The sequence below is a fragment of the Sylvia atricapilla genome, chromosome 3, assembly GCF_009819655.1.
Source record: "Sylvia atricapilla isolate bSylAtr1 chromosome 3, bSylAtr1.pri, whole genome shotgun sequence".
Lineage (NCBI taxonomy): Eukaryota > Metazoa > Chordata > Aves > Passeriformes > Sylviidae > Sylvia > Sylvia atricapilla.
This window is the reverse complement of record NC_089142.1, coordinates 12,089,865-12,105,409: the sequence shown is the minus strand read 5'-3', so window position 1 is coordinate 12,105,409 and position 15,545 is coordinate 12,089,865.

Sequence of the window (15,545 nt, the reverse complement as noted above, 5' to 3'; positions counted from 1 at the left end):
TGCATGGGACAGTCCCAACAAAAATGCTATGTTTTAAGACTTAAAAGAAATATTTCCCTGAAGTATTGCACTTCAGAAGAAGCCTGGTCCTCCTTTCCCTGTGTGATATTCCCTGGAGAAAACCTGTCTGCTCTGCTTGACATGGCTCTTAGGTTTTATCCACATGGAAGCCCAGACCTGGCATTTATTTAAGTATCACCTGGCAATGGTGACACTTATTCCTTTTATACTTTGGAAATGCTCATGGAAGAAACTTCATATGTAAAGTTTAGAGATTTGACATTATTTCTGAATTCTTCAAGTATTTAGTCTCTTCAACTAAAGAAGAAAAAATATTAGCACTTAAGCCTCAAATAATATATGACATTTTTATTAAACCAATTTCCCTCCTTGCCAGTATCCCATCAAGAATTTTGAATAAGAACCTTTGTAAAGCTCTAATGTTTGGTAGCATTTTATTTCCTTCTCTTTGTTTAGATCCCATTTGTTCTTAGACAAATTAATAGGTGTTTATAACTCTGTACTTACCATTAACATTGCTTGCTTGAGCTCTTGGAAAATTTGTTAAGGTGGTCTCTTGTTCTGTGTCTCCAATAGTTTGAAAGGTTTTGCTAAATTAGAGTAAGGACTCATACCTTCACAACTGTGGCAGCTCTTGCAGGTTCCATGAAGTGTTGCACACCAAAACACTCCTGGAGATATTTGTGTCTTAAATGTTTATGGAAAAAGAGAGGAAAGCTCTTGATGCACTGTTCCATGTGGCACAAACATGGAAAGGGAAAAATAAAGTGGTGTCAGCATAAGCAGTGGACTTAACTAGCTACAGTATTTTAAGGAACAAAGGAGAAAGATACATTTTCAATATTTTTTGTGCAATTTTTTTTTTGTGTGTGCATTTTTCGAACAATCTCTAAGGGGACACAGAAGATGCTACCTTTTTCATGATAGTGAAGAGAAATGTGTTGTCAGTAATGTCAGCTTCCATAACTTTTCTGTAGAAATAATTAATCTAGAGATTAGTTTAGATTGCAAATGGTAACTCACTCCTTATTTTTTTTGTTTACTGATTGGCCTTTCTCCTCTGAGATAAGGAATGTTGTGCTGTTAGTGTGCTAGTTGGTGCATATTTCATGGGTTGTGCGAGAATGCAATTGTGATCAATATCAAATGAGGTATCCCAGAGCCTCACGTGGAATTGAGGGGCAGATTATTGGAATTGGAGTTTAAAGTAATGTGAAGTATTTTGCTCTTGTGCTAATGGGATTGCACAATTTTAGAACAAACCAGTACTCTCCAGCATCATGATTTTACCATGGCCAGCAGCTCAACCTCATGCAGCCACTCACTCACTACCCTGCAGTGAGATGGGGGAGAGAATATGAAGGGTAGAAGTGAGAAAACTCATGGCTTGAGATTAAGACAGTTGAACATTAAAGCTGCACACCATCAAAGCAAAAAAAAAAAAAAAAATGGATTTGATTCATGACTTTCCATGAGCAGGCAGCTGTTCAGCCATGCCCAGGAAAACAGGGCTGCATCATGCCTGGCAGTGACTTGGGAAGACAAATACCATCACTGTGAATGTCTCCCTTTCCTTCTTCTTTTCCCAGCTTTATATGCTGAGCAATGACATCCCATGGTCTGGGGAGTGCCCATGGTCAGCTAGGGTCACTGTCCTGGCTGTGTCTGCCTCCCACCTCCCTGGGCACCCCCAGCCTCCTCTCTGGTGGGATGGGTTGAGGAACAGAAAAGGCCTGATGCTGTGTAAGCCCTGCTCAGCAATAACATAAACACCTCTCTGTTTTCAAGACTGTTTTCATTACAAATCCAAAATATCACCCCATACAACTTCCTATGATGAAAATTAAAATTTTCAAAATTAGATCATGCAGCTTCTACAGATGTCAGGAATATGTGGAGGGGTTTCTCAGACCTCTGCCCTAAGTTGTTTGAACAGACATCTGAATGAAATAGTAATTTTCAATAGATTTTCTTTACTTGCAGTATTCTTACCAAGTTTTATCCCTGTCACAGAATTTGGCTAGCAAGTTACCTAAGCTGAACTTTTCCTTTTTTGTTCATTAATTACACAGCCCTCCCTTTTTAGATTGTACATTTTTAGACTTTTATGCCTTGTTTGCAGAACTGCTGAGTACTCACAGCTGCTGCTCAAGCCATTGTATTTTGAACATATGAAATAAGTATTGATGCAAAATAATACAGTACAGCCTAAACTGGAACCAAGTCACAGAGCAACACAGGATGACAAGCTAACAAAACCACAGGGGAAATGTCAGTGGATGGGAAGTGATGCAAACAGGAAAAAGAGCACAGGTATTCTAATTATGCACATAAAATAGAAAATTCTAAGTTAATCATCACTACTTAGAAAAGAACTCTGGAAGATATTACTAAATGCACTGAAAAGTGTACACTCTGGAGGAATTTGATTCTCTGTGATAGTCAAAAGACCGGTAGGACACTGGAGGAAATGGGAGGAAAAGAACTAAGAAAAAATACTGCAGCATCAACAAACTGAATCTGAGCACACTCTTGTATTTTGAATATTAGTTTGAACACCAAAGGGATTTTTGGCACGACACCATATTGCCATTTCTCAAGTATTTTAGAAAAATCTCTGAAAACTCTAAGAAGTGATATATCAGACTAGGAACTAACTAAACATTACTGGAAAAAAAAATTAATTTTCATGTGTAATGATCACATCAGTAAAATCAGCATAAGCCCTCCTTCAGCTCACTCAGAACTAGAAACACAAGCCACAGACTGTGCAGGAACTCTGTCTTTCATGCAAGTAAATCAAGGAAGATCAAGACAGAGACTTTCATGTTTGCACACCAGCCACACTCTCATTTAATTGTTAACATTAAAAATTTATGGTCATGCTTTTGGCTGGACACACAGTTCTCTTATCACAAATGCCCTGGACACACTTGCAGGACAGCAAATATTGCATGTGATTGCATCTGTTTCCAAGAGACAGGATGAGGTGATTCTGCTCTGCCAGGAGGAAAGTTCAGTTTTCTGGATGCAGTTGTCTCATTCTACTTGCTCTGTTTCAGAAAACAGGCCCTGGCTCCTTTTATTTACTAGGATATATATATATATATAACCTATGAAGATGAGTGCTGTAAGAAAGTCTAATAGATAATATATCTGTCTTCAGAGCAGGATTTGAATAATGTACAGAACATAAATGTGCATGCATGCACTGAAAGGAGGGAATAAAATAAAGTAGTGAGTAGATCTCTTCTACAAGCAATCATCATCTGTCATGTGTAATGAGGTAGGGGTCCCACAGCAAAAGAATGTTAGCCATAATTCAAGGTTGTATCATAATCATCTCCAAAGTAGAGGGATTGGGATGTTCTAGACAAATAATTTTGCGCTTTAGTAGAGTTTATTTTCCATATCAATGCTGAGACTCAAAATACGTTTCTGTGTGTTTTTGATGTGAGTTTCACTCTGTAAAGATGTGCGTGCACATCCTAACAGGATACATCCCATCAAATGTTTTAGACCCATAAGATAAAGCTTTCATAGCGAAATAGGTATGAAATAGGTATAGGTACCAAGGTCCCAAAATACAAGTTTCAGACGAAAGTAGATTGGATTAGCTCTGGTCTGATCCTGTAGATCTAATTTTCATTACTATGTGAAACTGTACTTCTGTAGTGCATCTCTCGTGTTAATTCCAATTGAAATGATCCCAGTTCAGGGACTCTGAAACTGCTCCATGAAACCAATCAAAGTAATGTACAAGATGACAATGAAGGGATTCACACCCAATGTACTCGACCTATTCTGACTAAAATGTTAGTACAGGTTCTGAAAGCAGATATTTGTTTATATATGTAAGTTTATACAAACCAGGATATTTTCTACAGATGACTATGGAAAATACAAGTTACATTCAGTATTTAAATTATGTGGTTGTTTTGGGGCTTTCTGATATTGTCATGGGATAAAGATTTGGACTTCTATCCAAAACCTACCAAAATGTAAAACCCTAAATTTGTCATGCTGGAACTATAATGGAAATATGCTTGTGAGTACTATATCACAGTCAATTTCTGCATTCCAAATACATAATAATCTGCTTCCATATTAATTCCATGTAAATTTTCCTGTGTTTTGTGAATTACTGTGCTTTCAGATTACTAAGTTTTAGATCAGAATGCTTCAAAGAACAGAAAAGCTTTCTCTTTCTGAACATCTGTCTTCATTTTAATGAAGTGAATTGTGATGGTTCTTTGCAATAATTTCCGTGGCAGAGTGTTTATGTACATTCATGTATGTATGTAATATGGACAGGAATACCAAAATCTTGGTTCTTCATTAAATGTATACTTTTTAGTGTATTTAGTTAAATCCTGTTTTATTGCCTTGGTAACAGATTAGAACAGCTATCATTGTATAATGAGATACTTACAAATGGAATGTTAACAGCATCTATTAATTTTAGCTCTGTGGTGTGTGTTTTGTTAGTAAACAGTGCAGAAAATTATTTTCATGTTAAAGGGCTTTTCCTTGGCATAAAATTTCACCAAGATGTGTCTAAAAACACTTTTGTGTATCTGAGTGGACTCTAATTCTTTAATAATATAGCTGAATCATCAGAAGAGAAGGTTACATGGTGCTGTTATTAGTTGCCTTGCTATATTTTAAGATGAGAGATTAACAGAATCTAAAAGTAGAATGTTTGCTGCAGTCATGGCAACACAGACTTCAAAATGTGCAAATGTTAGCACACAATATTTTAACGAGGAAAAGATGGTATATCAGATAAGCTCCACACATATAGAAAGTTAAGCCTTTTTTATTTGGGCACTGTTTGTCTCTGACCAAATGTAGAACTTTGTAAATTCGGGAAAAGTGAGATTATATCCCAGATCCAACACAATCATGGCCACCAATAATGTTAGCATTAGGCATTGGAGCAGGTGGTATACCAGGAATTTTTAAACTAGAAGTATTTTTTTTTCATTTATTGCTCTTTATTTATCCATACAGAATAAACAAATCCATATAGAGCAGCCACTGTCACTGATAATCTTAGGGCACTTGGATTAATAATATTTTGTAAGAGTGTCTTAGTAGCTGACTGCAGTGAACTCTAGATTCTGCTTTGGAGCTTTTGTCCTCTGCTGATTGATTCCACAGACTGCCAGGGTGGCTTTTGTTTCTTTTGTGTGTATTATGCCACTTTGGGTTAATCCAGCTGGCATGGTGAAAAGGAAATAGACTGATGGCAGCAAGTACTGTGGGGTCATGATTATATTTCTTCCAACAGACTTCCTGCTAATGGACAGGTAAAATTAACATTACTGCCAGAAAAAGAAGATTCTGCTCGGTACATATATACAGAGCTAGAGAAACACAGAATGTTCTGAGCTGGAAGAGACCCACCAGGATCATCTAGTCCAACTCCTGGCTCTGCACCCAAGAGTCTCACCATGTGCTTGAACAGGTTTGAATTCTGTCAGGCTTGATGCTGTGACCACTTCCCTGGGAAGCCTGTTCCAGGGCCCAACCACCCTCTGGGTGAAGAACTGACTTGATTTTATCTTTCTGTCAGTGAGAAATAAAGCAGAAAATGGCAAAACTAGGTTTAAGTCCTTGTACCAAAGGAAATGTTTGAGCATGACCACAACACATAAGCAAGCACAGCACAGAGCTGGAAATGACTGCAAGAAACCCAGGACTTTTTGCAGGAACAGTGTCAGAGTGGTTCGAGACCAAGTTATGAACCCTTCAGAGAAGAGTCCTGCTTGTACCATTGCCCTGGTATGTAAATTCCTACCTAGGAATCATGAGACTCCCAGAGCTCCCGTGACAACATTTGCCTGAAGACACCTTGTCCTGTGTCTCTGTTCACTAGTCCTGCCTCTGAGAAGTTTTGAAAATGCATCAACAAGCAGATGAATATATGGACAGGAGGTTGGCATGAATGTAGACAAATCATGAATTTTTCAAGGGCTTATCAGTATTTTACACCCCATGCTGTAATATAAAATTGAAATGTGAGAGACACTAGAGAAAGTTCTTTTGCTGAAAAAATGAAAATCAGACTGGGGAATAAATCCACTGCTAATATTTTTGGATTTGTTTATTGACCTGTCTGCTGAGACAAGAACATAAAATGAAAATTATGCAAATTAGAACTGTACATAGCAAAAAAAAAAGTTACGCTGACTTTCTTCTAATTCTTTCTAATTCCCAGAGGAGCAAAGCTTTAGCATGAAAGAAAACAGAGAAACTGGTAGCACAATAAATACTTTTTATTTAATAAAATAAAAATTTAAATAAATACTTGCTTCCAAATCATTTGCAGGTGTCAACTTATCTAACATCTGCAAGGAGTTTGTGCTGTGACCTTGCTGTTCATGAGCCTCTTCCAGAGCAGCTAATATTTTGTAATTGGATCAGCTGCTAATGCTCTGGAGTTTCATGTTTCATTAATTAGAAAACTGTTGTACAGCTTTCTTTTGTCTCAATTACATTACTAATATATCTCATTTGCCTTGTTTACAGATGACAGTAATGTTTGTCCAAAGCATTTTGTAGATAGTAATACATGCAAAGTGGTTACTCTTCTTGTCCTTTTCTTACACGGAAAATCAATGTTAAAAAAGAGGTGATAAGCTTGAGGATCCCTTCCCTTCCCTTCCCTTCCCTTCCCTTCCCTTCCCTTCCCTTCCCTTCCCTTCCCTTCCCTTCCCTTCCCTTCCCTTCCCTTCCCTTCCCTTCCCTTCCCTTCCCTTCCCTTCCCTTCCCTTCCCTTCCCTTCCCTTCCCTTCCCTTCCCTTCCCTTCCCTTCCCTTCCCTTCCCTTCCCTTCCCTTCCCTTCCCTTCCCTTCCCTTCCCTTCCCCATCCCATGCCCTATACCACAGTGGTATAAACTTGCTTAACTGAATAATCTCTTTTACCTGTTTATACATTTTGGCACTGAAAGGAGTGCTTACTGAAAAAAAGGAGAATGATTTTATGGGGATATAAGGAAGCTGTTAAAAGCTTACCCCATGACATGAATATTTTGATCATATCTAAATGTCCCAGATGAGAGGGGAGATTAAAAAAAAAAAAAAAATTCCTTTGAAGAATTGTATGTGGATAGAAGATGGGGACAGTTCTAGCTTTATTTTTGACAGAGAACAAAAGAACACAGAGATTAAAAATTGGATTCAGGAGGATGATTTGAGATACTTAACTTCTAAATTTAAGTAAGACTGACATGATAAACTCCTTTTGTTTCCAAAGCTTAGCAAATAGACAGCTTTGAAGGCATAGTCTCTTAGATATAAATCCCACATGGTAGAAAACTAGAACTGGAATAAACTATGTCTACCACATTTTTGAAAACTGATCTATAGGTTTGTGATAAGTACCTAGGCTATTAAGTATTGAATAGATATGGAATTTACTTAGAGAAACAAAATTTGCTTTTTTTTATTTCCAATTTAGGATTTTTGAAAATTCTTTTGTCATATTTTAAATATAATTAATCTGCTTTTGTTTTCATTGGAACGACATATGATCAGGAAGATCTTTAAAAAATGGAATTTATTACAGATATCTTCTCCTTTAATCTTCTCCTTCATCTTCCCTGATCTGTGATGAGATCCTGGTCTGTATCCAGTTTAGGAATATGATGTGAAGATGGATGATCACCTGTGAAACTGTAGTACAGTAGCACATGGTAAGACATCATGAAAAACATTTGGTGGATGCTAGACAGAAGTATGTGTGTGAACTGGTTTGGTTCTGTTGTCCATTCTCTCTCAGTGGTGTTCCAAGCAGTTTCTAAATGCCGATGTTCTGCACATTGTGAGGCAACCATAGTCCCTTAAGAAAATAACATATTCACATCTTCATTTCCCATTGCAAGGAAAGCAGAAAGACACACAGGTCTATTGTTGATAAAGTTTTTAATTCTTTCTTTAGAGGCAACCATATTATCAGGTATTTTTACCAAGCCCTGTGTTTATTTTACAAATCCTATTTACAAAATATCAATAGAAGTTCTTAGAGGAATTAGGATTACTCACCCAAACAGGGTGATAGGATCAGCCTGAAGCTTTAGTAAATATTGGATAGCAGAATGTGAAACCAGATTTAGTTGATAACACTTGTAAAATCTATCATAATCTGAGAAACTGATAGAAGTCAGCAGAACTTGGTTGTTTGGGGTTTTTTTGTTTGTTTTTTTTTAATCCAGAAAGATTTGAACTGCCAGAGGTAGCTGTGGTATTTGGTACCAAAGAAGCACAAATGTACATTGTGTTTATGAAGTCTGTCTTCATTACCTTTAACTATCTACAGCTTTGTTGCAAAAAAATTCCAGATATATGTTACTTTATTTTCATGTAGGTCTTGCAGTGTTGGTAATTCTGTAGCTAAAAAGTATTCTGAATTACTAGAAAGAAATACTCTTATTATAAATATATCAAAATCCCTCCAATTAATTTATTATTTCAAAAGGCTTTTGAGTTATATTTGCTTGAAGTTATTTGTTTGCTGGTTTTGTTCTTATTGAGCATGTTGCCAATTTTTGCTTTCTCTTCTTCAGCCAGGCTAATGCCCCAATAGTATTTTGTTACCTTTTAGCTCAAATGAGACGCATTTCTTTTTCTAGCTCACCAAAATATCAACAAATTTCAATTCTCAACATTTGTTGTATTTTTGTTGTATTTTCACTACATTTGTTGTATTTTCACTAGGTTGATATGCAGAGAGAGGTGAATAATTAATGAAAAATGAAAGAGAAATGATGATGTCTGTAATCTCATCTTTCACAGACAGAAAGTCCTCAGATATTCTGTGAATGTTCTCTATAAATCTTTTATTTTGTCAGAGACAGTGATGTATCAGTTATACCAAGAAGATCAATGTTGCAGAAAGGAAAGGCATCTCTCTGGTTATATGGACACTGAAAATCAAAGTTAAAAATTATCAGAAAATGAGTTTGCTTAGTTGAAAACATATCTTATTCCATGAGTACCATGGTGCCATGTTTGTATGCTCCCAATCATGTGCCTCGGATGAGACTTGCCAGTAGTCTAGTCTGATCAATTCTTCCTGCCCTATCAGTCCATTTTACATCAGTGTCCATCATTGTCTTAGTATTTAATATTTTAATCTTTAATATTATTAATAATAAACTTGCCTTATTTTTGTCATTTCTTGGTGTTGGAATAGATGTTGAGACATCAATCAAGACAAGGGACTCATTATATTAAGCAGTGAAACACTCCTCCAATTTACCTCTGGTTTTGAGGTAAGAGATTTCTTCAGGTGTACCATCAGACTCCTGGGCATAGGACACAGCCCCTCTTGTTGCATTTTCCACAGTAAAATGTGTTATAGTTTTCTGTTGTTCATGGTGCTTTGAAGCATCCCTTGTATGTCAGCATTTGATGTGCCTATCTCTTAGAAGTACACAATATGATGACAAAGATCAGTGAGACTGAGACGAAAAGGTGACAGTGTCTAGGCTGACTGAGATTTATGAGATTAAGTGACAGTTCAGAGCAGAAAAATAACACAAGCCGTTGTTGACATGATGTTCTTACCCATTGCTATAAGGCAAGGAAACAGAACACAAGATTTCAAAAAGTGAAACATTTACCTTGTGTCCTTGTCACCCTGCATGAATGTTGGCTGCAGGTAGCAGAAAAGTGAGGACAAACCCAGTAGCCCACAGACTGCCTCACACCTCAAGGCACAGCCAAAATCAGTAGGCTTTGAGCTGAGCTGGCAAGGAAAAGAATTACCTCTGGCTGGCCTCAGAACAGCAAGGTCATAAGAGCACTGTAATTACAACACAGTTCAGAGCTGGTTTTCCTCCCATATCCTACTTTATTAAAGTATCTCACATTACATTACCTAAATGATACTATAAAAATGAAGATACCAGTAACAATAAAATGCTTCCTATCAGAACCAATAATATATAAAATGTCTTCCATAATGTCTCATTGCTAGGTAAGTTAAAAAAATATTGACACTATTGCAGAGAAGATTTGTAGTAAATTCTGTTTAGTCTCTGCAATATATGAAATTAGTGGAATTAGAATGTGTCAGAAGACTGACATGAAATCAAATTAATCTCAATTACAGTTAGTTGTTTGGGGTTTTTTTTTTAAGAAGGAAACTATCAAAATGGTTGTTTTGTTGTTTTATTTTTTTGTAATACTATAATGCAATTTGGAAAGTGTATATAACTAAAAAAGGTGTTTGCCTGTATATCAGAATTTTACCATGAAAACAAGATCCTTTTACTTAACACTTTGCCTTTTCATCACAGGCATACTCTCTGCACACAGAGCATCTCAGAGTCATTGGACTGAAAAGAGATCCATATGTTGTAAATCTGTATAATCTAGAAACCTCCAGAGGGAAGTTTCATCATTACATACCAAACTGTTAATTATCTGCAAACCTGAGTGTGAAGCTAGCAATTGATCCATGTCTCGCATTTGGTGTCATGATTGTCCTGATTTCACTTTCCATTTTATCCTGGGCTAACATGCACTTCTTAAAAACATGACTGGGACAAATGGATTTGGTATATGTGTGTGTGAGAGGGTATTGACTACAAAGAAATATTCTAAATATTTTTTGAAATAAATATTTCCTTCCCCAAGGCATAACAGTTTATTTTTCTAATTGAATGTAAAATTTTACAAGTTTTTGAAAAGAAATACATGAAAACATAATTTTTAAATTTTTTTTTTTAAATGTGATATAGAATTTCTGTATTTAAGAGAGATTTTTGACATTTACATTTGCAAATGATGCAGAAAAACTTTGTTTTTCATAAACCAAATGCCCTTTCTTTGCAAGAGCTGGAAACATCTGTGTATAGCATGTTGGAAATCCTTGGTCACCATATGCTGTGGTGGGGCTTAAATTCAGAAACTTGTTTTAGAATTACTCTAATCACCGTAGTGTTCAAATCTTTGTGGGCAGCTACTTCAGAACTTTTGGTGGATATAAACAAACTATGGGTTGAGAGATTATCAGAAAAGTCTCCACACAGCCAATTTCCAAATTGTGATGCGTAGGTCATAAAGCATAGAGCCATCCCTCCTCCAGTGAAACATCCCACATGTGGAAGCAGTATTTCTTTGTTTATTTCCAAAGACAAATAAGGCTAGGAGCTGTTGCAGGCAAATGACTACCCTGCTTTTAGATTAGAGCTGGTGACTATACCTGTTGCCTTCCCAACATGAATTAGTGCTATCTTGTGTACCTCTGCAACTGCATTCATCAGTGCAGTTAGATTTTTGTTTAAATGGTTGTAACATGAGTGAGAAAGCTCCAGTCCCGATTGGCAATCATAACTAAATAGGTAAATCTAAATGTCAAGGGTTGAAAATGTTTGTACATTTAAAATGTAAATAAGACATTGCTTATCCTCTATAGAGAAAGTAAATTTCCCTGCCTCTTCATTACTTTAGTGTTTTCTCTTAGATTTTAATCATCACAGCAAAAGCCACAACATTTATCACTGAAAAGCTAAATTTCTTCTCCTTTTATCTGCCAGTGCACTTTGTTATTCTGCTCTTCTCTTCTCTATGCAGAATAAGTACCTTGCAGAATAATCAGGCTTTAACAGAACTGAAACAAATCCTCTCCACATTATTCTGCCCTTCCCTCTCTTTAGTTCTCCAATGTTCATTCTGAGGTGAGTTTCAGCAAATCACAGCCTTAACCCTCTTGCATGGTCCATTAGTGATGAATGCCCAGAAGTCACACAGGACAACATGAAGCCAAATTACTTCTTCATGTGCCTTTCAGGAAGTCCTGTAGGGCTCCAGATAATTTATAGCTGACCAGTCTCTTATTTAACACCACTCTACTTACAGAGACATTGACACAATTGATCACTAACCTAAAGAAGAAAAGCCCAACCTGACAGAGCTAACCAGAAATAAAGCCTTCTCTGTTTCTTGGAACACCACACATATGGAAAGAATGGTCACTTGATTTCTATAGAAATATGTACACAAGCAAGTTTTATGGGGCCCTCAACAGATGTAAAGAAAATGCTGTCTGAAGTAGGAAATATTTGAAAGCTTCTAACGGAATGTGTAGTGAATTTTTCATAGGGGGTTATTTGCTTTGCTAAAATAAATGGCAATCAATATTCTCTGAGAACTTTTTTTCTAATGTATCGCTACTGATGGGTCAGTTTTGGAATTTGAATCAGCATCCTATAGTAAAAACCCCACAAGATCCAAATAGAAATAAATCTAATTCTCTTTCAAAGCCTAGGTGAAGACAAAGAAACAAAGAATGTTATTATGAGTAAAGCATAGTTCTAAATATGGAAATTTTCATATTATCACATTAATTGAATAGTTAATTTCCTCAAGAGTGTCAATGCTCATATGTCTGATCCTGATCTTGCTTCCGTCAGATTCCCAGGTAGAACTCCGCTTGGGGACAGCTGTGCTGCCTGCATGAACAACCAGGCTGCCAGAATCAGAGAAGTCCTGTGCATGCAAGGAAGCAGAGCATGGCATAAGGGCAGCAGGTGGGCAGTAAATAGCAAAACCTAAATGGTTCATTGTCTTGTACCCACATCTTCCTTTCTAAGTTCCCTTGCTGATGGGATTTCCTTAAGCAATTTATGCATTTAGCATTTATGCATATAGACAAGTACTGAGGGAGGAAAGGGCAGGGCAGATGAACACGTGTGTGGGTTAGGAGTTATACTCCTACCTTGTTTTGCATCTGCCAGAAAGGTAGTATACACTGAGCTATAAAATTCAGTGAAGTGTCTTACATTTAGGCTGCAGAGAATAGGAGCTTCTGGGTTGCAGTATCTGGCTCATCAGTATGGTGGCTGATCAGCAGATGGACATTCAGGCCCTTACTGTTGACTTTTTCTCAACCTGGAAATGAAACTCAAGATAATTTTAATAAGGAGGTAATATAAAAGAGGATCTTTATTTGAAGGCCTTCACGAGCAGTTTTGGAAATGTGTCCACAAAAGCCCACCCTCCTTAGGGATGAATACATTTTTATAGGTTCAAGGAAATTAGCATAGTTGATAAAATGCTCCAATTAGGAGGACAAGTGGTGATGCAATTCCTCCCCAGGCCAAGCCCCTTCTCTGGAGCCCCCCTTGGCACCAGTTGTACTCTGTCCATGAGAATGTACCTCAAAGAGTTGTTTTTGCCTTAGTTCTCAGGAAGAAGCAAGATAGGATAGGGGTCTTGTACCTCCTGGAGCTTGGAGTTCTGGAATTTGTTTTGCCTTTCTGCTTAGGGAAAGGCCATTGCTAGCACTAGCTGCTGGTACAATAGGTGGCAGAGTTACAAATACATGTGTGAAGAATACAGAGAACTTATAAAAGAAAAAAGCCAAAACCCAAACAACATCACTACTACAGTAAATGTTCAAAGATCTGTAGAGAGACTATTAATCTTCAAATATGTGTTTCTTAATGCTGCTTGTCCTGATTCAAATATTGGGAGCTTGGACCCAGCTTACTGGGGATATGTACTTTTCTGTGATATTACTGCTGTTTCCTACATATTGGAATCAAGAAGATGCCTTTGAAGGCTAATTCATGGGCAAAGTTCCAATAGTTATGCCCCTCTCGCCATAGAAAGGGTGGTCTGTATCTGATCAGACAGTTTATTTTATACATCCTTCCCTTTGCATTTCACAGCTTCCTAATTCAAGATTCAAATTCCCCAACTGTATTGACATTGGTATCACAATTCATATATTCTGCCTCAGAGCTGAGATTTTTACCACAAGGCAACACAGAGCAGGTACTAGAACACTAAAGTACTTTTAAGGCTGTAGCTGTAGTGGTTTGATCAAGGTCACTTGCAAGCTGCAGTGCCTGGAAGACTTAACAAGTCCTAGGTTTGTGCTGTAAATACAGGTACAATCTTTCTCTAGGCAGGCAGTCTGGTGAAAGGATTTTACAGAGGTTTTTCTGGGGATCTGTCTTGTGGCCAACAAGAAAACTTGACAAAAAATGTTTTCACAGGAAGAAAAAGCTCACATAGGTGAAGTGGTTCAGTAGAGAAGCCGTAAAGAGCATAAGAAGAAAAACTTAGCAGATGTCAGAGATGCTCTTGCATAAGTTACTCAGTAAGTAAAATATTTATGGTGTTTGAGGAACTCCCTTCCCATGTGGGTACGATTCAGATTCAAACTAATCACAAGGGAAGAAAAAGAATTTAGATTTCATAAATATGCCTTGAATCCTCAGAATACATTTTCTATATTCATAGTGGTTACATTGTGGGAATGGACTTATGGCTTTGCTTTTTATGTGTGTTTGCTTCTAATAGAACAGGACAATTGTACTAACTCAGGAGAGGAACAGCTTTGACATCCAAAGCTTGCTTTTGACTGAAATTCCATCTCAATTTCAATATTCTTGACTTTTTAAATTATTATATTTGCTGTTTCAAGTTGAGTTGTTCTAATATTTTCATAAGAGACCAAACCAGCAACACAGTATATGCAGCCCATGGTAGTCCCTCACTGTGAGCTGACTGAGATATTTTGGGGGTTGTACCCCATCTTTACCCTTGCCTTTCAATTCACAGATTGCTGCTTCACAGCTTCTCTGGGGTGAGTGTGCCAGATTGCAGTGCTTGTTAGGGAGAGCCTTTACTGCAGCATCCCACTCCCACAAAGGTCAGGGGCCACATTCTCCTGGTAGGAGACCTGCCAGGAGACTTGCTCTGTGGTCAGCAACAGGTGGAAAAGATTAACCCTTTGAGAGTCATGCCCCTTAGCCCATCAGGGGTCACGACACCGAAGGCATGGCCTGTTGTCATCAGTGAACAGTCGAGCTGAAGCACTGGATTTATTAGATGCATCACAAGGCACTCTGTGAAATAACGTTTTCCTCTCTCTGTCTTTGTTTGGCAATTCCCTTGAGCTGATCCAGCCAAATGAATTAGAGAAGTGCAGTTAAACTGATTAGTAACTGAAAGCCCAGTAATTTGTTTATTTACCAGGGCTAAATTTATATGTCTATTTTCTTGAAATGTCTTTGCTCTCCTCGTGCTAAATTTTAAAACTCTGGTACTCAAGTGGAATATACTAGCTGAATTAAAACAGTGTTATAAATTCATGCATTCATTATATGCATTATAAATTTATTCAGACATCGGTCAGGATCATGATCTTTGGAACATCAGACAAGTTTGCTTCCTTTTTGATTTCTAAAGACTGGCATGGAGCCACAGAGTTTGGTGTCATTTTTGGTGGCTCAGCTTTGCAGCGTGACCTTGTAATTGGGGTCCTTCCCATAGGGAGCTGCAGCACAGCTCATCTGAAACATGGTGCAATTCAGTGCAGGGTTACATTTCCATCCTTATGGGAGCTCTTACAAAACCACACTGGAACCTTCCACACAGACTTAGTTCACTACCCTGCAGTAACCTCCTGTGTGGGGAGAGAATACCTCAGGCCTTGATAAGTAAGCTAATTTCCTCTCCCTCATCAACATTTTATTCCAATATTTTTCTTCCACAGGGAG